At 43.2% G+C, this 23192-nt stretch overlaps 1 protein-coding gene across 1 annotated transcript in view; it reads right to left on the bottom strand.

Annotated features, from left to right (window-relative positions):
* Nucleotides 1–14540, bottom strand: part of ANXA4 (annexin A4) — a 72165-nt gene extending 57625 nt beyond the window's left edge. Inside the window, exon 1 of the mRNA XM_019942846.3 lies at nucleotides 14389–14540. The gene's annotated coding sequence lies outside the window, so the exon portion shown is untranslated. The remainder of the gene's footprint in view (nucleotides 1–14388) is intronic.
* Between the last annotated feature and the right edge of the window lie 8652 nt (nucleotides 14541–23192).

Here is a 23192-nt window from a genome sequence, read left to right on the forward strand (position 1 = left end):
TATCTATGTAAACTGTAATTTGTAATCACATTTAAATACTTATTTTAATTATAACATTTTCTAGTGTGAAAAAATAGCTATGGACACATTTAAAAATTTTAAATGAAGGCAGCTTACTGATGTGGAATTGAGTGGAGAGGCAGAAGCATTATGACTGGCACAGTAAGGAAAAAGAGATTCAATTGGCATAAGAGTGAGTGAATTAACTGGGACAGGTGCAGTTTTAAAAGTGATATGCTGGGACTTCCCTAATGGTCCAGTGGGGAAGACTCTGCACTCCCAATGCAGGGGGCCTGGGTTCCATCCTTGGTCAGGGAATTAGATCCCACATGCTGTAACTGAAAAGATTCTGCATGCCACAACTAAAACCCAGTGCGGCCAAAATAAGTAAATAAATAAATAAATATTTTTTAAAATAAAAAATAAATAAAAGTGATGTGCTTTTCATTTGACAGTCAAATCAATTCTAAAAAAGATGAACCACGTTTTTCAATGTGGATGCAAATATTAAAGGAAAATTATTTTTTGGTACTTAAGTTTTTTGGAAAACTTTTATGTATGGTTGAAATAATGTGAGTCTGTGAATCTACATGAAAACTAAATTTTACTAAATCTAAATGCAGATCAAGTATTTCTGATGAAACTTCAGCAACAGAATTCAGATGTCCTGTCAGTGTAAAATACACACCGGTTTGTTAAGACTTAGTACGAAAAGAATACTGTAAAATACCTCATTAATCACTTCTTACACTGATTATACATTGAAATGATAATACTTTGAATCTATTGGGTAAGATAATTGATATTATTAATTTCACCTGTATCTTTTTATTTTTTAAAATGTGACTACTAGATAATTCAAACTTACATTTGTGGCTCACTTTATATTTCTATTACGTACCTTGTGTAATAATTATGAGAGCTATTTTTGAGCACTTATAATGTGTCAGACACTGTTCTAAACACTTGACGTGAATGATTATCTCAGATTATCTCTTTTAGATCTCACCAAGAAAATTATTTATCTTCTTGGTGCTTTAATTTTCCCATTTGTTAAAAAAAGAAAGAAAAACACATAATGGGTCTATGACAAAAGAACAAAAGCCTCAGAATATTTAAAGGCAAAGCTTATCCCTGAAAATAATTCACTTAATTATTCATAAGAAACATTCAGGGAATCATTGGCAGAAGAACACATTCTAAATAGGAGGAGAAAATGATTAGCATAGTAACATCAAGAAATCCTTTGAGACTAAAGAGCTTGGCTTAAATATTCTGTATTCAGCACATCAAGGCCGAGATTAATTTTCTATGATCACTCTTTTCCTCCCTCCCGAGTGGCAAGAGATTTTTTTTTTTTTTTGGTTTAATTTTATAAGAAATTTACTTTTGAAAAACAGTGACTTTTTTTTTTTTTTTTGGCTGCGTTTGGTCTTCGTTGCTGCGCGCCGGCTTTCTCTAGTTGTGGAGAGCGGGGGCTACTCGTCGTTGGGGTGCGTGGGCTTCTCATTGCAGTGGCTTCTCTTGTTGCAGAGCAAGGGCTCTAGGCGTGCGGGCTTCAGCAGTTGAGGCTCGCGGGCTCAGTAGTTGTGGCGCATGGGCTTAGTTGCTCTGTGGCATGTAGGATCTTCCTGGACCAGGGCTCGAACCCGTGTCCCCTGCATTGGCAGGCAGATTCTTAACCACTGCTCCACCTGGGAAGTCCCGTGGCAAGAGATTTTATTTTTAAAACACTCATGTGTATTTAAGAGGGCTTACCAAATCACATCTAAATAATATTCTTTTCACTACTGTTTGGATTCAACTGTTTTTTCCCCCATAAAAATAAATCCTCCAGGGCTTCCCTGGTGGCGCAGTGGTTGGGAGTCCGCCTGCCGATGCAGGGGACACGGGTTCGTGTGCCGGTCCGGGAGGATCCCACATGCCGCGGAGTGGCTGGGCCCGTGAGCCATGGCTGCTGAGCCTGTGCGTCCGGAGCCTGTGCTCCGCAGCGGGACAGGCCACAGCGGTGAGAGGCCCGCGTACCGCAAAAAAAAAAAAAAAAATCAATCAATCAATCCTCCAGCAGGAGTCCTTCTAAAAGACATGGAGACTATCTGCAGAGATCATAAAAAATCTAATATTAACACCTTAAGAGGGACTTCCCTGGTGGTCCAGTGGTAAAGGATCCACCTTACAATGCAGGGGACACGGGTTTGATCCCTGGTCGGGGAACTAAGATCCCACATGCCGCGGGGCAACTAAGCCCATGCGCCACAACTACTGAGCTCACAGCGCCTCAACTAAAGAGCCCGCGAGCCGCAAACTACAGAGCCCATGCACTCTGTAGCCTACGTGCCACAATTTGAGAAGAGAAAACCCCCACACCACAACTAGAGAGAAGCCCAGGAGCTGCAATGAAACATCCCGCATGCATTAACAACAACCCCAGCACATGCTGCAACTAAGACCCAACGAAGCCAAAAAAAATAATAATAATAAAAAATAAATTAAAAAAACACCTTAAGAGATCACAGAAAAGATAAAACAGAAAATACTGGGTAGCTTTTAGAAAATAACCTTTATTTATTATAAAATGTACGTGGCAGACAATTTATTATTTGGTTTTATTTCTGTTTTAGCAACCTCAGGATTTTGTAATTGTAACAATGATGTATGGATCCAGGATGGTTAGCATTAATTTTATTTGTCACCTCTCTTTCTCTCCAGTTGTTATTATTTAAGTTGCCTGCATGGTCTGATAAACTTGTTTCCCAAACCCAGTGAGAATGTGGGCAGAGGTAGAATTTTCCAGTGCAGTGCTAATAATTATGGATCTTTCCTACAAATGGAGAAGATCAACTTTCATAGAATTTTAGAGACTATAAGGTCTTAAGTAATCACATCTATTTCCCCCTTTGATTTTATTTTGTAAATTATTAAGTCAACTTTAAGCACTGAAAAGGTCATTTAAAAAACATGTAAACTTACCATCAACTTTCACTTACTGTTTGTTCCAATCTTTTAGCACAGTTGTAATCCCAGTATGTATATCATTTTATGTTCTACTCTCTCCTCTTAATTTTCCTAATTCTACACAATCATCATATTTATTATTTTACTAAATTTATATTCTTCCACTGTATTGATATAATTTATTCAATGTCCCTCTCCTATTGGTTGTTCAGGTTTTTTTATGCTGTGACTACAATCTTTAGAGTTAGCATTGTAGATTTTATTCTTCTTTTGACCTATTCCTGGTGATATCTGATAATTACATTTCCAGTTGTCCTCCAAAGTTAAAAGGCTATCCAAATCCCAGCCAGCCATAAGCTTGTTTGCTTGCTTTATTTATTTATTTACTATTTATTTATAATTTAATGTTTAGGAGGTGTAGTACTGAACCTTACCGTTGGTTTAACTTGCTTTTTTGAATGTGTAGCAGGAACGCTCTCTTCTCTTTTTCCACTTGTATCCTTCTTTGTGAATTATTTGTTTGCATTTTTTGCCCATTTTTGGGATCTTGGTGCTTCACTAACACATTTCTAGAAATTACGAATATATTATAAAATTTAATATTTTATATCAAGAATTATGTATCTTTCCAATTTCATATTCTCCTTTTAGTACAGTCAAAATTCGCGAGAAAAATTGTAAATCATACCTTTGTACTTTGTACTCTTCCCGTCTTTTCTTTCGTACTCTTCCCTCTTATTACTTCAATGGTTAGAAAAGTCTCTTTTTTGGTGAAATGTTGATAATTGTTGAGCTGGGTGAGGAACAGGTATATGGGGCTTCATTTTAGTGTTCTCCCACTTTGGGTATATGTGGGGAAAAGTCCATAATGAAAACTTTTTAAAAAAGTATCTCTTCCTCATTGCTAGAATAAGTGCTTTATTTTATTTCTACTAGTTTTTCTCCCACCCCTTCCAGTTGAGAAAACTCTTGCCCAGGAGGTTAAAGTCACTCACTTACTATATGACTCATCCAGTTTCCTACCCACTAAACTTAGCCATCACGTCTTCTTTTTCAGGCATGGGGAAAACACCCAATGACATGGCTATTTGGAAACAGCTAGAATTAAGTTCAAGGAAGTCTGGCTGGAAGATCCCAAGTAGCTGGTGCTTTATCCCTACAAGCTTACTCCAACCCTGCTCCACCAGTGAGACATGAGGAGACCAGGGGTGTGCTAATAATCTAACAGGAGCTCTCCAGGGAAAGAAAACCCTGGTTTGCCTCCATTTCTTTGGTGTAAATATTTCCAACATGATCAATTTCAACTTACTTATGTGGTGTCACTGAACTTGGAGCTGGGAATAAGTAGGCAGTAGTACACCATTATATAGTAGTTTCCACCACACAGATATATAAGAGACCATATATAATAGTAAAATGTAGTAAAATAATTGGAAAGTGATGGGTTGTTTTAAATAAAACTTATTTAAAAATAAATACATAAAACTTATTTATAAATATGTCTATTTTAATGTAATGTATTTACGCCTAAGTTCATTTAACTGAATTTTAAAAATTTGATTTATTTTATTTATTTATTTTTGGCTGTGTTGCGTCTTCGTTGCTGCACGCGGGCTTTCTCTAGTTGCGGCGAGCGGGGGCTACTCTTCCTTGCGGTGCGTGGGCTTCTCATTGCGGTGGCTTCTCTTCTTGCAGGGCAAGGGCTCTAGGAGCGCAGGCTTCAGTAGCTGTGGCACGCGGGCTCAGTGGTTGTGGATTGCGGGCTCTGGAGCACAGGCTCAGTAGTTGTGGCCCACGGGCTTAGTTGCTCCATGGCATGTGGGATCTTCCCGGACCAGGACTTGAACCTGTGTCCCCGCATTGGCAGGCGGATTCTTAACCACTGCGCCACCAGGGAAGTCCTAACTGAATTTTAAATAGTGGCTATATTTAGCAATCAGCTTGCGAAACCCGTGAACATTTAACAACCATCTCTGATGGACTGATGCAAGAGCGCTCCAGGACACCACTGGGAGAACAGAGATGAAGGATGATTTTCTTTTTAATTGTGGTAAAATATGCATAACAAAACTTACCATTTTAACAATTTTTAAATGTACAATTCAGTGGCATTAATTACATTCCCAATATCATGCAACCATCACCACATCCCAAACAGAAACCCTGTACCCATTAAATAATAACTCGATATTCCCCCCTCACCCCAGCCTCGGCTAACCATCATTCTACTTCCTGTCTCTATGAATTTGAATTTGGCTTTTCTAGGCATCCCCTATACGTGGAATCATATTTGCTCTTTTGTGTCTGGATTATTTCACCTGGCATAATGTTCTCAAGGTTCTCCTATCAATATGTTTGAGCACATACCAGAAATTCATTCGTTCTTAAGGTAAAAGCAGGAGTTTAAGACCAATATTTAAGGCCACCTTTAGTGCCCAGACAACCATGCTTGGCCTGGAGGGCGGGCGTGTGGATGCCACTTCATCTTCTCACTTCTGAGGAATAAGCCTTCCCCAGATTCACTGAAGTACAGAAAACCCTGGGAATCCAGTCCACCCAAAGCATGGCTCTGGTGGGGAGGTCACAGGCAGCTTTAATAGGGAGCACAAAAGAACCTGAAAAAGGCAGAAGGCGCCATGTGCATGATTAAAATCCCACTATATTTATCTTTTCAATAAATCCAGACCAGTATTTCAACCTAAAAGAAGTTCATACAACCTAGTGGCTGTGAAAGTGTGGTTCCCAGACCAAGAACGTCACCATCAACTGAGAATTTGTTAAAAGTGTAAATTCTCAGGCCCAACCTCAGACCTACAGAATCCAAAACTCTGGGGCTGGGGTCCAGCAATTTAGTTTTTAAGAAGCCCACCAGGTGATTCTGATGCATCCTCAAATTTGAGAACCACTGCTTTAGAGTAATGATTCTAGATTCCAACTACTGATGCCTAAAATGGTCCCCAAACCATCCCATGGGCATTTTATAACTGTAGATTCCCACTCATGATCTTACATCAAGAATAAGGTCATGGGGGGAAAAACAGGCAAAATTTTATTAATGGAAGGGGGGGTATCATAACATTAACACCGTTTAATATATACAAGCATAGCTATGCCTAAATATGACTCAGGAAATATGTTTGCCAAAGATTATTTAAACAGTAGAGTTCTCAAAACCACCCACTGCAAACATGCTTTACTTCTGGCAGGCCTGAGCTGTTAATTTATAAGATCTGTGAAACTCCAAATTCAAGTCTCTTCCTACATGTGAGTGCTGGCCTAGGCTATAACGGAGGACATGCAGCGCTGGAGGTAGGAGGCTGGGAATCCAGAACAAGGGCGGAGCTCCAGTCCCTGCTTCAAGGTTCACCCCCACTGTGAGAGCCAGTTTATTCTGGCATAAATCTGAGATAGTTGTGTCTATTGTGCAGGACTTCTGCCAGGATTAGCAACAATGTCAATCCCCATCATACCCTCCTTCCTCATTAAGAGAACCTTCATGAGTTGACAGACTGGGTTTGGTAAACCAGGAAGGTGGGACTCCCCAGGAAGAAATAATGACTGGTCCAAGGCAAGCCCATTCCAACCGCCACAATGGTCTGAGTGGCCATGTGACACACTCTGGCCAATGAGAAATAAAGGCAAGCCTGCCAAGGGGCTTGGAGACAGAGTGTCCCCCAGGCTAAAACAGATAGAGTCAGCCTACCAACTTCCTCCTTCCTTGGGGCCTTGGATGATGTCAGGACTTGGCGTCTGGAGCTATGGCTTGAAAAAGATTCTAATTAGTACAGAGGGTAAGGCACCTAGCACGGTACCTGGGAAAAGTCCTCAAACTTTAGTGTGCCCAAAAATCACTCAGGGAGCGTTCAGAAAAATGGATTTGGGGGATGCTAGACTCTAGAACTTGAGTCAGTAAATCTTGGGTGGGGCTCAAAGACCTTATGTAATCAAGTTCCAATAAGCACCCTTGCTTATTCTCCTCACATCCAGTTCCAGGCCCTGATTCTCATTTAGGTAGTCCCTGCATGAGACCCCCCCATTCCAAAACTGCCACTTGCTGTGTGGGCAGCCACTCATCGTCTTTACTTAAATAGTTATTTTGCCCCAATCAGGTACTAGGCATTGTGAGAGAAACAGAGACGAAGAAGATCTTGCTAACCAATCCAGTCACAAAGCAGCGCTCGGCAACTATCATAAAACCTTCAGGGTAGCGAGAGACTACAGACTAAGTCGTCCCACCACCACCCAAGAGAGTCAAAAAGCTCTCGTTTGATAAAAGCTTAGAAAGACAGACAGGATTTAAACAGCAAAGAGGTCTGTAGGCAAAGACAGTAAAAATGAAGCCTCAGCTCTGATTATGAATGGTAAGACTTATTTGGAAAAGAGTATAGTTGACCCTTGAACAATACAGGTTTGACCTTCCCCAGAGCCACTTATACCTGAGCTTTTTTCACTAAATTCTACTGCGCCAGTTTGCCATCCACAGATGGTTGAATCCGCGGGTGTAGAACCAAGGATACTGAGGAACCAAGGATAAGCGGAGGGACTGTAAAGTGATACGTGGATTTTCAACTGTGCAGGAAGTGAACAACCCCCGAGGTGTTCAAGGGTCAAATGCATTAAGGGCGGAGTTGGGCTGGTTTAAGGACATGAAGAGAGTAGAGATAAAGGCTGGAACAGTCATTTTCAAAAATGGGTCATTCTGTGGGGCCTGGAGGTTGGACTGGATTTTCCAGGCCATGAAAAAGAGCACATTCATTCAGCATCCCTTTGGTGAGCACCTACTGTGCACTGGGCCAGAGGACGGGGGGCACACGGCCCTGCCCTCAGAGGAGCTCAAAGCTGAGGGGAGGGCACAGGCCTGTAATCAGGCACAAAAGTGTGAACATTCCTGTGGTAGGGGAATCACGGGGAGACAGGAGCACCCAGGGGAGACCCCTCACCCAGATTAAGCCAATCAGGGGTGAAGAACATATCTAAGCCAAACCTTAAAGAGTTGGCCTAGTGTAGGGCAGGGAAGCAGGGAGCCTTGTTTTTCCAAGGCTGAATCTCTTCCTTCCTGGTACCCAGAGCTTCCTTTTTATTTAAAAACATTTATCACATAACTGTGCTAAGCATTGGAGCAGATGCAAAAGAAAACAGGGATTTTTAACCTAGGCCAGCAGTTTGTACTATGGGATGCCTGGACTCTCTAAGACCTATCCCCCAATAATTGGTCCTGTCTCCCATGGGCCTACAGAATGGCCTTAATTTCCCTCCCGCTCTGGCCACTGGGACTAGTCCTGCTCTGGCTGACATGCCACTCCTCCACTGTGCCTGGTCTTGCTTTCTCATCCCCATGCCTGTGCATAAGCCCTTCTTCTCCTAGCCCACCTCCAGGATGGTTCCTCCTCCAGGAAGCCTCCTCTGACCACCCAGGATGGAGTTAGGTATACCCCCCCAGTTCTACGGCAGTCTGTGCATAGTGTATCAAATCATTTATCATGCAATGATAAATGCAGTGAGGCAATGGAGTGAACCTCTGCAGACTGCCCTGTGCCCCAGCCTCAGGGCCCACTTGTTGGGACAGGACACTCTGGCAGGCAGCAGCATCTTCTGTACTTCTCAAACTGGATGACTGCTGACCAGAGGCCAAGTGACCAGCTCAAAATGGACTTATTTGCTTAAAGCTAATCGAAGTCACCTTTACCCAGCATTGCCTAGTTAAGTGGTTCTGGAGGTTGTGAAGCCCCTGTAGTTATAGACATCTTTGTATCTAAATGCCTGGCTGAGAGCAGGTTTAATAAATGTATTTGGCTTCTGTTAAAAAAAAAATTGCATGCAATCCTATGATTTTTTAATTGTTGATTTGCTTGTTTGTCTCCCTAAGGATGGGGTCTGGGTATTTTATCCTTGAATAGCTAGCATATGTCACACTGTATAATAAATGAATGACCTTTTTTCCATTTGGCGGGGGCCACTGACATCCTGCCTACCACCTGAAGACCCTTCTCTGAGGTGCTGAGCTGCCTCTCTTGCCCCTAGATGCTGCCCCAAGTCTTGCTCCCATAGGGAGGCACCACCAGCATCATGACACAGCACATCATCCTCGTTTGATGTCTGCTCCACTCCCCACCTAACAGCTGGGACTCCCTGCCCACTTAGAATGACCCAGATGACATCAAATCCATCTTGGACCAGTGGTTTGGACATAGCCTCTACCTCTTTACCTCTGAAAAAGTCCAACCCCGTAGTCAGCTTAATCTACCAGCCCTGCCTTCTCACGCTGATTCCCCACTTTTTTTTTTTTTTTTTTTTTTGGCGGTACGCGGGCCTCTCACTGCCGTGGCCTCTCCCGTTGCAGAGCACAGGCTCCGGACGCGCAGACTCAGCAGTCATGGCTCATGGGCCCAGCCGCTCCGCGGCATGTGGGATCTTCCCGGACCGGGGCACGAACCCGCTTCCCCTGCATCGGCAGGCGGACTCTCAACCACTGCGCCACCAGGGAAGCCCTGATTCCCCACTTTTAACCCATTATATAGTATAACAGAGTAGTAAGCACAGGAGATAGAATCAGACTGCCAAGTTCAAATCTTGGCTCTACCACTTGATAGTATGTGATGTCGAGCAAATTCCTCAATCCCTTTGTGCCTCAGTTTCTGCATCAGTATAATGGAGACGACATTAGCAGGACCAACCTAACATAGGTGAAAAATTTTTTTAAAATAACATGCCAGGTGTTTGGCACAGGGTCAGGCTCATAGGGGATACTAGGTTTCAGCCTACAGAGAGGCAGAGACCTCACAGACTGAGCCGCAGAAGGAGGCCCAGGCTCTGAAGCCAAAGCCAGGTCTCTGAGTGCCCATGACCTGATATCACTGTGAGGACTTTCTCTGACAAAGCGCCCTGCCCCAGCAGGTCTATCTAGTCTACAAGCTGTGCCTTATCCCATCTACCTCCTCTCTCTGCTTCTGCAGCTAAAAACACATGGAACCATCGGACCATTTAAATGCAGAACTTTCCCCACCATGCAAGTCAAGGCACCTTACAATATTTTTGCAACCAGTTAAAGTATAGCCAGATGAAATGTATGGAAACCAAAGCACATTCCATGCTAGCTCTTTGTACACAAATAAGAAAGTATATGACCATATATTAATTTTAAGGTTGGAAAACTTGATAATTGTACATTCTTCATTTCTGTTTCATTCTCCCTCTTCACAAGCAGTGTTAAATGGACAGGTGCTATCTGTAACTCTCTGTTTTAAAAAGCTGACAATACATGAACATGATAAAAAAAAAACAACTCAAATAGTACCAAAAAGTATATGTTGATAAGTCTGTAAGAACTTCACCTCCCTCCAACTACAGTGGCAGTCATAATTTTCCTGTGTAACCTTTCAGAAGTATTTATGCATTAACAAGTACCTAAGAATATAAATAGTCTCCACGATTCTTATATACAGAAATGTTAGCATATCTTGTAAAACTGTATTTTACTTTAAATATATGTATATATATCTTCAATATCATTCTATATCTGTTCCTATCAACCTGCACCACTTTTTTTTTTTTTTTTTTTTTTTTTTTTGTGGTACGCGGGCCTCTCACTGTTGTGGCCTCTCCCGTTGCGGAGCACAGGCTCCAGACGCGCAGGCTCAGCGGCCATGGCTCACGGGCCCAGCCGCTCCGCGGCAAGTGGGATCTTCCCGGACCGGGGCACGAACCCGTGTCCCCTGCATCGGCAGGCGGACTCTCAACCACTGCACCACCAGGGAAGCCCCTGCACCACTTTTTAACAGCTGCATTGTATTGTATTGCATGGATGGTCCATAACTTAACCAGTCCCTTACTGAGATTTAATCGTCTCCAAACTTTTGGTGCTACAGACAATGCTGCAATGTATATATCCTTGTACACATGTCTCCACACACATGTCCAACTATATCTTTAAGATAAATTCCTAGTATTCAAATTGATGGAACAAAAGTAAATGGATTTTAAAATTCTGAGAAACATTGCCAAATTTTAGGGCAATTCTTAACACAATGTCTAGGCATCCATGGTTGGGATTAGAAGGGTGTCCGTAAACCCCTTGAGACTGTATGGGAAAATGTCAAATGCATGTTTATTCTTCTCAAGAGGAGATTCGTGGCTTTAATCAGATTCTCAGGGACTTCCCTGGCGGTCCAGTGGTTAAGACTCTGCGTTTCCACTGCAGGGGGCACGGGTTCAGTTCCTGGTTGGGGAACTAAGATCCCACATGCTGTGTGGCACGGCCAAAAAATAAAAATAAATAAATAAAACAAGAAAAGATTTTCAAAGGGGTCTGTGACTCTAACAAGGATGAGAACCAGTGAGTCACTGGGTCCTTGTACAGCATCAAAAAGCAGCAATAACAGAAGCTGAAGCTAAGCAGGGTCCAGAAAATGCCTTCCTGAGGCCCTTGGAGAGGAGTGAGAAGGCAGGTGCTGGGGACTGTTGATACCACCGGGCTTGTGTCCACAAAGGACCTCCTCCAGAGGAGGTGGCTCCACTACACAGGAATCAGGAGAACTTGTTCCCATTCACCACAAGGTCCCTCTACACTAGCTCCTGGTAATAATTTAATGTTACCTGTTGGGTGGTGGGGGGAGGTGAGTGCCTTAACCCAGCGGATTGAATCTACAGTGACTGGGCAGGGATGTCTTTCTGATGACTTGACAAAAGTCCACCCATGGGGCCTCCTGATCTGTTTCAAGTCAGGCTGTCCATGCTGTGTTATATCCGGGCCTTAAAGGGTTAATGATGTTGCGGGGGAAAAGGTGAAGGTCTTTTCCAGAGTAACTTACAGTCTGGCCTTTGGCTGCAATTTATCCTTGCTGCCGATTGCGGATAAAATGTTCCACATGAGTTTTATGTCTAGCAGTCCGGACCAAGAAGCAGAATGGCAACTTACTGACCTCAAGCATCTTGAACCTTTAAAATAAATTCTTCAGAGGTGGTGGTGCAGGTTCCCACAGCAAAGCTCTCTGTCCAGTTCAAACATAACTGAACACTAACAAGTTATTCCCAATAAAAGCAATGACAGGCAGATTCCTGGGTCCCACCCTGTCATACTGATCAGAACTTTGGGGGCAAGAATCTGTGTGCTGTGCAAGCTTCCGGAGGGATGTACCTGAAGTTTGGAAACTATGGCTTTAGAAGTCATCTTAGTTTAACCTTGTCCCCTTCCCAGCTCCATCAGAAAGGGGCTGTTCGGCCTCTGCCCAGATATCTCGGGGGAGAGACTCCCGCCAGCTCCAAAGTCACCCAGCCTACGGGTTTCAAAAGCCACTTCCTTAAGTCCAACCAGAACCTGCCATCCAAAAATTCCTGCCCAGCTCTGCCCAGTGCCACAAAGAGTGAGTCTATTCCCTCATCCACAAGCCAAGCCCTTCCCGAATTTAGGGCCATTCACCTGTATCCCCACACTACTGCCAGGTCCAGTTCTTCCCACCATGGTTTACATATCAGCTTGACCAGAAGAAAGTTGAAAAGGCAAAGAAAAACATTGGTCAAGATTTAGTTAATAAGCCAGGAAGCCACAAATCCAAATGCCATATCACTCTGAACCAAGCACTGACAGAGCCACAGTAGGACAGAGAGGATAACAGAACAGGCTTTAGTATCCAGCAGCTGGATTTAAATGTTCGCAAAAGGTCTGACCTTGACTAAGGACCACCACTTGGAGCCTCAGGATCCTCTTCTGTAAAACAAGCTTAATAACCCCGCCTCAGGTTGAAATAAAGATTAAACAAGTAACCTAGTACAGCTGTTACTCAAAGTCCCTCCATGGAGGATACTGCAGCATCGATCAAACTGCCTCCATAAGTAGCCCTAACTGCAGTAAAAGCAAACTCCCAAAGGTTAGGTTTGGGCCAAATTGCAGCCCAAAGCCCAGGCAAAACGTTTAGAAGTGTTTGTTTTATACAAAGAAGGTATCTAAATTCTGAATCCTACTACAAAGTATATCTGTAATTGTTTTTGTATGAAAAGTGTTTTCATCCTCAAATACCTGGATAAAATTGACACCCAAGGAAAATTCCCCCTCTGGTTTATTCTGAAGCTACAAGTACTCCCTGGCACAAGGTCTGTTATCCCGGCGCCCGCCCCTCCCCTCCGTCTCCCTTGGAGAAGAGCAGGCTTAGTCTACAAGCAGATGTGCAAGGCTGAGAAACAAATGAGCGGCTAGACATAAGCAAAGAAATGGGCCACAAGATACAGTCTGAGGATGACCAAGTGGCTTCTCACCCTACAGATACTGAGGGCTGGTGTGCTCGGACTTAACTGCAATGTTACCCTCTAAATAGCTTTCAGAGAAAAATTATCCCTAACCAAATGCAAGAACATCTAGGAGGGAAATTCACAGACACCTTTGATCCAGTAATTGTGTGTACGTCTGTGCCCGCACGTGTACCCCCAAAGCAACAGAAATCTGATCTAAGCTCATGTAGGGGATCCGGCCTTGGCCAGAAAGGGCTCTGGGAAGTCAGCCGGTCCTGGCCGGCTATGGTTACCCATTTCCTCATCCCTGTCCCCTTCCTCTGCTGCTTGCTCTTCCACCTCTGTCATCTGAGAATTCCCTGGCAACTAAAGAGCGAGGGCTTCCCTATCAAGAGAGTTACTTGCAATGTAAGGAGGAGGTGGAGGGTTCTAGAACTGATGGACAATGGGATGGATCATTTGGTGGGGGGACCCTCTTCATTCTTCCCACTGTCAGCTGGAGACAGCAGATGCCCACTTTTCATGAAAGCTGTGGGTTACTCAGGACCCACATGCTCCCAACAGCTTACAGAAGACTTGCATCAATTTGAGAAGCACTTAAAGTTGGGCAGATTGTTGAAAAGCAATAACCTCTTTGGTCCCAAAGTCTCCAGCTGGTTAAAACCATGACTAAAGAGTGAGGCTGTGCCATCGGCCGACTCAGGTCATGGATCTCATAATAATATCAGATTCCCATGTTCCAGGCATTGTGCTGAGCACGTCAGGTGCACACGGAGAGAAAGGGTAAGAGACTAGGAGAAAGGAGTACGTTTCTTAAACGGAGTAAAGAAAGAATTAAAAAAGCAAAACTTGGGTGTTGGACTGAGTCAGCTCCAGGGAATATTACTCAATCCTTTGTAATGCCTAAATCCAGCACCGTGCTTGGCACATGAACTCAATAAATAGCTGCGGTGGTCTCTAACTGGTGTACATCCTGAGCTGCATAAACTGCTCTGGAGGTTCTCCTGGAAGGTGCCGGTGAATAAGGGCGGTGTTTGCCTCTCCCTTGCCCACCCGGAGCGAGTCCGGCTCGCTCCACCCTGTGCCTGCCCGGGCGGGCCCGCAGGCCGGCCGCGGGCACTCCCTCCTGGGAGCGGCGCGGCGCCGGACCCGCCACCCCCGCGAGGCTTTCCCGGGCTGTTGCACCCCTTCCGGAGCCCGGGACCCCCTTACCCCTGGGGCCGAGACGGGACGGCGTTCCTTCTGTGCGGTCACCGAGATCACACCCTGACGGGGCCGGGCAGCGGGTCTTATCCCAAGCGGACCCGCCCCGCTTCGGGGTGGAGACTGAGCCCGAGTTCCTGGTTGTCCCTCTCTGCCCACGAGACCGGAAAAGCCTACGCGGGCGAAGCGCACCTGGACGCCGGGGCCGGGACCGCCGCGCCTGGCGCCCGGGGAGGGGCTGCACCGGCCTAGAGCCCGCGCGTCGCGCTCTCGGCTTTGTCCCCAGCCTGGATCCCAGCCTGCCTGGCCCCGCCCGGGCGCGCTCGTGCTCCCTCGAGTCGAAGCAGTCGGACTCTCAGGTCTCCGGTGCTCGGGCGTCCCCACACCCTCGGAGGGCCGCGCCTCGGGACCTCTCCCGCACACGCCCTGCGCCCACCGCGGCCGGAATTCCGGCAGAGAGTCAAAGCTTCCTCCCCGCGACACTGCACTTTTTCACGCCGGAAAAGTGGAAAGTGAAATCAGAACGGCACATTTCGTTTCCCTCTCAGCACTATACATACCCCAAAGTTCTCCGTAGTTCCACCTTCTCCCTTGAGAAAAGCCGAGTTCCCTTTCCTTGGGGAAACCTTTGGAAATGGGAGTTCGGAGCAGTTCCAGATCTTTCTCGCTACCATTACCTGGGTTCGCTGCTGGTCAAGTAGCTCCCGGGTTCGGCATTGAAACAGCGCTCTCCCCTTATTATACAGTCTTTGTTCGTATCTGCCTCCCCGGTTGGACTCAAACAAGGCACTGACTGGGTCTAAGTGGTCTTTGCACTCACACCCAGTACCGTCCTGGCACATGGCAGTGAATGCTCGCATAATGAACCTATTGGGTATATCGGCAAATTCGGATTTCATTTAACAGAGGGTAGGTAGCTTTGGGGAGTGTGTGTGTGTGTGTGTGTGTTTAAGAATCGATTTTATTTATTTTTTATTTTTGGTTGCGTTGGGTCTTCGTTGCAGCGCACTGGCTTTCTCTAGTTGCAGCAAGCGGGGGCTACTCTGCATTGCGGTGCGCAGGCTTCGCAGTGCGGTGGCTTCTCTTGTTGCGGAGCACCGGCTCTAGGAGCGTGGGCTTCAGGAGTTGTGGCTAGCGGACTCCAGAGTGCAGGCTCAGTAGTTGTGGCACAGGGGCTTAGTTGCTCTGCAGCCTGTGGGATCTTCCCGGACCAGGGATCGATCCCCTGCATTGGCAGGCGGATTCTTAACCACTGCCTCACCAGAGAAGTCCCTGGGGAGTGTGTTTTATATCGAACAGATCAAAATGCAAGTGACTGTTAGCAACCTTAAAGCTGGAGAGGTGAGCCTCCCTGGTGGCTCAGTGGTTAAGAATCCGCCTGCCAATGCATGGGACACAGGTTTGAGCCCTGGTCCGGGAAGATCCCACATGCCTCGGAGCGACTAAGCCGGTGCGCCACAACTATTGAGCCTGTGCTCTAGAGCCGTGCGCCACAACTACTGAAGCCCACAGGCCTAGAGCCTGTGCTCCGCAACAAGAGAAGCCACTGCAGTGAGAAGCATGCGCATGGCAATGAAGAGTAGCCCCTGCTCACAGCAACGAAGACCCAACGCAGCCAGAAATAAATGAATAAATAAATTTATATTAAAAACAAAAAGCTGGAGAGGTAACATTAAATTATTTCCTTAAGATGCAACTAAAGGAGGTGGTTTAATATGGTTGAGAGCATGGGTTTGGGGATCAGACTGGTCTGGATTCTACACCTGGTCAGCCCCTTTTCTCTGCTTGATACCTTTAAGTTTCTGAGCTTCAGTTTATGAACTAACGTGGAGTCAACTAAAGAAGACAAACAGTGGGAAAAAAATGAAATAAGGATAATTCATTTCCTCAGAGGGATTAGATCCACTACTTAATCCTTAAATAATTAATAAAATAAAAAAGAAAAGGTTAGAAATGGAGCAGATGCACCCTGCCAAGATCACCTTTACTAGGTGGGTGTACCCAGCTCACAGCGCCCCCTTTTCTCCCCATAACTGCCCTCACTCCAGGTTGGGAAGCCACAGTCAATGCTAACCTTACAGGGTACAAAAGGCCAAGAATTAATCTATGATATCCTTCCTAGTCCAGAGCTCCCATGGGCTTTGGCTGAGGCTAAATTTCAGCAGAAAACCCTTCTGTGCTTTGCTTCTTCCTCTGCGATGTCCTGCTTGACTCACAGGTTCTCCTGAGAATACCTCCTCACTAAGACACTTACACAAGAATCCCTGTCTCAGGCTTTGCTTCTAGGCAACCTGATCTGTGAGTATTTTATTTCATTTAATGTTTTAAGTTTTTTTTAGGAGTATTTACAAAATTAATATAGGGACTTCCCTGGCTGTCCAGTGGTTAAGACTTTGCCTTCCAGTGCAGGGGGTGAGGGTTCAATCCCTGGTCAGGGAACTAAGATCCCACATGACTCTCAGCCAAAAAACCAAAACATAAAACAGAAGCAATATTGTAACAAATTCAATAAAGACTTTAAAAAAATGGACCCCGTCCAAAAGAAAATCTTTAAAAAAAAAGAAAGTAAACAAATCAACAGCCTCTGAGCAGTTTAAAAAAATAAATAAAAAATTAATGTAACAGTTGAAATTAAAGATTCAAAGGAGACTTTAAATTAAAGATAGCAGAATGAACACATGCATTTGCCTTGCTCCCTCTTGAAATCTCACTAAAGTAATAGTAGATTTTTTAAAAGAATGAAATAGGGCAAATTTGTAGCAACATGATGGACCTAGAGATTATCATACAAAGCGAAGTAAGTCAGAAAGTGAAAGATCAGATAATACCGTATAATATCACTTATATGCGGAATCTAAAATATGATGCAAATGAATATATCTACAAAACAGAAACACTCACAGAGAACAGACTTGTGAACTTGTGGTTGCCAAGGGGGAGGGGGGTGGGAGAGGGAAGAATTGGGAGTTTGGGATTAGCAGATGCAAACTATTATATATAAATACGATGGATAAACAACAAGGTCCTACTGTCTAGCACAAGGAACTATATTCAATACCCTGTGATAAACCATAATGAAAAAAATATAAAAAAGAATATACGTATGTGTAACTGAATCACTTTGCTTTACATCAGAAATTAACATAACATTGTAAATCAACTATACTTCAGTAAAAAAAATTTTTTTAAATAGTAGATTAAAAAAAACTCTCAAGAGGGACTTCCTGGGTGGTCCAGCGGTTAAGACTCCACGCTCCCAATGTAGGGGGCCAGGGTTCGATTCCTGGTCAGGGAACTAGATCCCGCATGCCTCAGCTAAGAGCCTGCATGCCACAACTAAAAGATCCTGCATGCCACAACTGAAGATCCTACATGCTACAGATCCCGTATGCCTCAACGAAAATCCCGCATGCTGCAACTAATACCTGACACAGACAACAAACAAACAAACAACAACAAGAAACTAACCCCCTCCCCCCAAGAAAACCTCACAAGAACAAGTGAGGAAAAATAACAAAATTTTGGAAACCCGAAAGCAGATAGGTGATAATTGACATAGCAGACATGAGAAAACTGACTCCTAAGCCAGGAGTAGGGAAAGCCAAGAAGCAACATGATATTGTAGAATTTCCCAGGGTAACACAGGTATGTGCTGCACCAAGTGCTTCTAAGAGTGGGTATATAACTAAAACTAAAAACAGGAGGATTTTTTGTAGGTCTGTACTGGAAGCAGCCAATCTCCTCCATCTCCTTCCCAATAGTACGCAGCTGCCACTGCCCTCTCCCACTTGGGCAGCAAATCAGAAACATAGTCTCGAAGGGGATAAAGCAGAGGATCTCTGGAATGGGGCATACCAAATGTAGTTGAGATGTTCTGGTTATCTAAGGCTGACTAACAAACTAGCCCAGAACTTGGTGGATAAAAACAATGACCATTTTATTACATCTCCTGATTTTTTTGGTCTGAATTTGGACAGGGCTTGGCTGGGCATTTCTTCTGTTCCACGTGACATCAACAGAAATCACTTAGTCTCACACAGGTCAGGATATCTATTATCAGAAAGACAACCGATAAGTTGTTGGTGAAGGTGTGGAGAAAAGGGACCCCTCATGCACCGTGGGAGGGAATGTAAATCGGTGCAGTGACTATGGACAGCAGTATGGAGATTCCTCAAAAAATTAAAAATAGAACTACCCTACAATCCAGCAATTCCACTTCTGGCTATCTATCCAAAGAAAACGAAAGCACTAATTAGAAAAGATATATGCACCCCTATGCTCAATGAAGTGTTATTTACAATAGCCAAGATTTGGAAGCAACCCAAGTGCCCATCAATAGATGAACGGACAAATAAGATATATATATATATATATATATATATCACTCAGCCATAGTAAAGAATGAAATTTTGCCATTTGGGACAACATGGATGGACCTAGAGTATATTCTGCCAAGTAAAATAAGTCAGACAGAGAAAGACAAATACTGTATGATTTCACTCACATGTAGAATCTAAATGACAAAACAAATGAAAAAACATAACCAAACAGAAACAGAGCCATAGATACAGAGAACAAACAGGTGGTTGCCTGAGGGGAGGGAAGGGAGGGGAGAGAAGGAGAGAAATAGGTGAAGGAGATTAAAAGGTAGAACTTCCAGTTACAAAATAGATAAGTCACAGGTATGAAATGTGCAGTGTGTGGAATATAGTCAATAATATGTAATAACGTGTAATATGTATGGTGACAGAGGACAACTAGACTTATGGTGATTATTTTGAAATGTATAGAAATATCAAATCACTATGTTGTATACCAGGAACTAATACATATATACATATATATATATATACACACATATATATATACACATATATATGTATATATATACACATATATATATGTGTGTGTGTGTGTATATATATATGTATGTATGTTAAAAATATACACCAGACAAAACTTTTTTAAACAAGTCACTTGATGGTATTCAGCTGGCAGATGGGCCAGTCTGGAGGATTCACTCCCATGTCTGCCACCATGATAAGGTGAGCTGGAAGGCTGATCTCAGCAGGCACTGTCCACAGGAGCACCTACACATGCCCTCTCCACATGGCAGTTTCAGGGTAGTCAGATTTCCTGTGGAGGCTCAGGGCATGCAAAAAGGATACTCCAAGAGATCCAAGCAAAAGTTACTAGGCTTCTTTTTTTTTTTTTTTTTTTTTTTTTTGCGGTACGCGGGCCTCTCACTGTCGTGGCCTCTCCCGTTGCGGAGCACAGGCTCCGGACGCGCAGGCTCAGCGGCCATGGCTCACGGGCCCAGCCGCTCTGCGGCATGTGGGATCTTCCCGGACTGGGGCACGAACCTGTGTCCCCTGCATCGGTAGGCAGACTCTCAACCACTGCGCCACCAGGGAAGCCCATAGGCTTCTTATTATCTAGGTTTGGCAGCCCCTGGACGTTATTTCTGTTGCATTCTATAGCTCATGGAAGTCACTAAGGCCAGCCCAGACTCAAGGAAGGGGCATTAGGCTTCATCCCTCAATTGGGAGACTAGCAAAAAATTTGCAGCCACCTTTAATCTACCACACAAGGCTGGGGGCGTGGCCCTGAAATTGAAGATCTATATGAAACTTAATATAATGAATGTTGAGCTGCTCAGTATTCCTCCTTCACTTGACTCCTACAACCCTGGCAACCAAGATGAGGAGTCTGGAATACTCTCCTCTGGGGAAGAGAAAAGACCTAAAGAGACTGTCATTGGTTATTCAATGAAACCGGAGCAATCCTTTAGTGACTTCACCATAGTCAAGCCCCACCCCTTACCCAGGCATACAGAGCTTCCAGGCAGCATTTTATTTTAATTTTTAAATGTTTGTATTTTATTTTATTTTTTCTTTCAGTTTTATTAAGATATAATTGACATACAACACTGTATAAGTTTAAGGTGTACAGCATAATGATTTGACTCACATACATCATGAAATGATTAGCACAATAAGTTTAGTGAGCCTCCATCATCTCATATAGATACAAAATTAAAGAAATAGAAAAAAATTTTGTGTGTGATGAGACCGCTTAGGATTTACTCTCTTAACAACTTTCCTGTATAACATACAGCAGTGTCAATTATATTTATCATGGTGTACATTACATCCTTACTATTTATTTAATCTTATAACTGGAAGTTTGTAGTACCTTTTTTTTTTTTTTTTTTTTTTTTTTTTTGCGGTACGCGGGCCTCTCACTGTTGTGGCCTCTCCCGTTGGCGCACGGGCCCAGCCGCTCCGCGGCATGTGGGATCTTCCCGGACTGGGGCACGAACCCACGTCCCCCCTACATCAGCAGGTGGACTCTCAACCACCGCGCCAACAGGGAAGCCCTCCTTTTGACTGCCTTCATCCAATTACCCCTCCTGGCCCACTGCCCAGCCTCTGGTAACCACAAATCTGATCTTTTTTCTTATGAATTTGTTTGTATGTTTGTTTGTTTGTTTTTGAAGTATAATTGACCTACAACACTATGTTAGTTCCTGTTACTCAACACTGATTTTTTCCATATGTTTCAAAATGATCACCATGATAAATCTAGTTACATGTTGCTATACAAAGCTATTACTTAGTTATTGACTATATTCCCCAAGCCTTCATACCCATGACTCATTTATTTTGCAACTGGAAGTTTGTACCTTTTAATCTCCCTCATCTATTTCTTTCTTCTCCCCAGACCCCTTCCTTCTGGTAACCACCTGTTTGTTCTCTATATCTATAACTGTGTTTCCATTTTGTTATGTTTGTTCATTTGTTTTGTTTTTTAGATTCCACATATAAGTGAAATCATACAGTATTTGTCTTTCTCTGTCTGACTTATTTCACTTAGCATAATATCTTCTAGGTCCATCCATGTTGTCCCAAATGGCAAGATTTCATTCTTTTTTTTTAATTTAATTTTTTTTAGCACAGCAAGTTCTTATTAGTTATCTATTTTATACATATTAGCGTATATAAGTTAATCCCAATCTCCCAATTCATCCCACTCTTTTTTATTCCAGGCAGCATTTTAGATCTTAGTCTTAGGGCTGCTAGATAAAATACAAGACACTTAAAGTGGAATTTCAAATAAATAACAAATAATTTTTTACTAAATTATAAAATTCTTATATACAGTATGTCCTAAATATTGCATGAGTATATTTATACTAAAAATTATTTATTGTTTATCTACAATGAAAAGTTAACTAAGTGTCCTGTTTTGTTTGTTTTACTAAGTTTGACACTACTAAGTAAGAACAAACATTCAAAGGTCATCAGAATTTAAGGGAAGGATCTGATATGAAACAGAGCAGAAAAAAAGAAACTTGGAAGAAACAAGACTATATGGAGAGTTGAAAACTTTGAAAAATCTTTCATTGATCTCCTTTGAGAAACAAAAATAGAATAAAATAGAATAGAAATACAATAGATTCTCTAAAAACTGAACACTCAGAGAACCAAACAGAGCTCTTTTAAATTAAAACTATGATAGCAAAAATGAAAAACTCAGTAGAATGGTAGGAAGATAAAGTGAGGAAATGTGCTAGAATGTGTAGATAAGAGACCAAAAAAAGAGAAGGATGTAAGAAAGGATAAGAAAATTCAAAAGTCAGCCCAGGATATCTGGGAAACAGAGTGGAAGAAATCAATTAAATAATTCAATCATATATTTTTAGAACTAAAGGACATGAGTTTCCACATTGAAAGGGCTCACTGAACCCAACAAAATGGACAAAAACAGAACCACACCAAGGCACATCATGATAAAATTTCAGAACACTGGGGACATAGAGTAGATCGTAAGCACTCAGAGGGAAAAATGAGGTTTCACACAAAGGATCAGGAAGGATCAGAGTGGCATCACTTCTCCATAGCAACACATGAAGCTGGAAGACAATGGAATAATGTCTTTACAATTCTGGGAGAAAATTATTTCCAATACAGGTTCTTATACCCAGCCAAACTATCAGTCAAGTGTGGGGGTAAATAAAGATATTTTCAGACATGCAAGATTAAAAATATTTTTTTATCTTCCAAGAATCTTTTCTTAAGAAGCTTTCAGATGGTATGTTCCACCAAAACAAGGAAGTAAACCAAGAATGTTTAAAAAAAAAAAGTGAATAGTGGAATGGACAACTGAAAATTGAATGGCAGGGAAGGGTGGTTAGTTAACACTATAGTTATTGAGTCTAATTTACTTAACTGTAGAGTACAGCTAACATTTATATAAGCACTTAGCATGCGCCAGTCACTATTCTAAGTACTTTAGATACGCTGTTTTAATCAGTTAATCCTCACAACAGTTCTCTGAGTTAGATACTTGTGTGGAGTATGTGTCAGTAAGTTTTACTATTGATGGTATACAATCACTTACTAATTGAACAAAATTGTATTAAACTTCCTGTGGCAGATTGTATTTTTCAGAATTGGTTGTAATAATATATTCCGTCTCTCATGCTGTTCCAACACCACTCTCCCCACCCCAGTCAAGAGATAGCATCTCTGTCCCTACTCTTTGGACCTGAGTGGACTTGTTGGGTGAGCTTCCGTGATTGCATAACAATAGTAATGCTTTTGAAGCTGGGTCTTAAAAGATGATATAGCTTCTGTCTAGTTCTCTCACTCAGAGCATATGCCTGTGGAGCCCTGAAGTACAGCTTCCCTGAAGCCACCATGCTGTGGAGACTACGTGGACAGACCACATGAAGACAAAGAGAGTCGGAGGAGTCCCACCTGTTTCAGCCCCAGCAGTTTGAACTTTCCCAGACCCAGTGGTAGACAAGC

The sequence above is a fragment of the Tursiops truncatus genome, chromosome 14 (assembly GCF_011762595.2).
Source record: "Tursiops truncatus isolate mTurTru1 chromosome 14, mTurTru1.mat.Y, whole genome shotgun sequence".
Taxonomy (NCBI): domain Eukaryota; kingdom Metazoa; phylum Chordata; class Mammalia; order Artiodactyla; family Delphinidae; genus Tursiops; species Tursiops truncatus.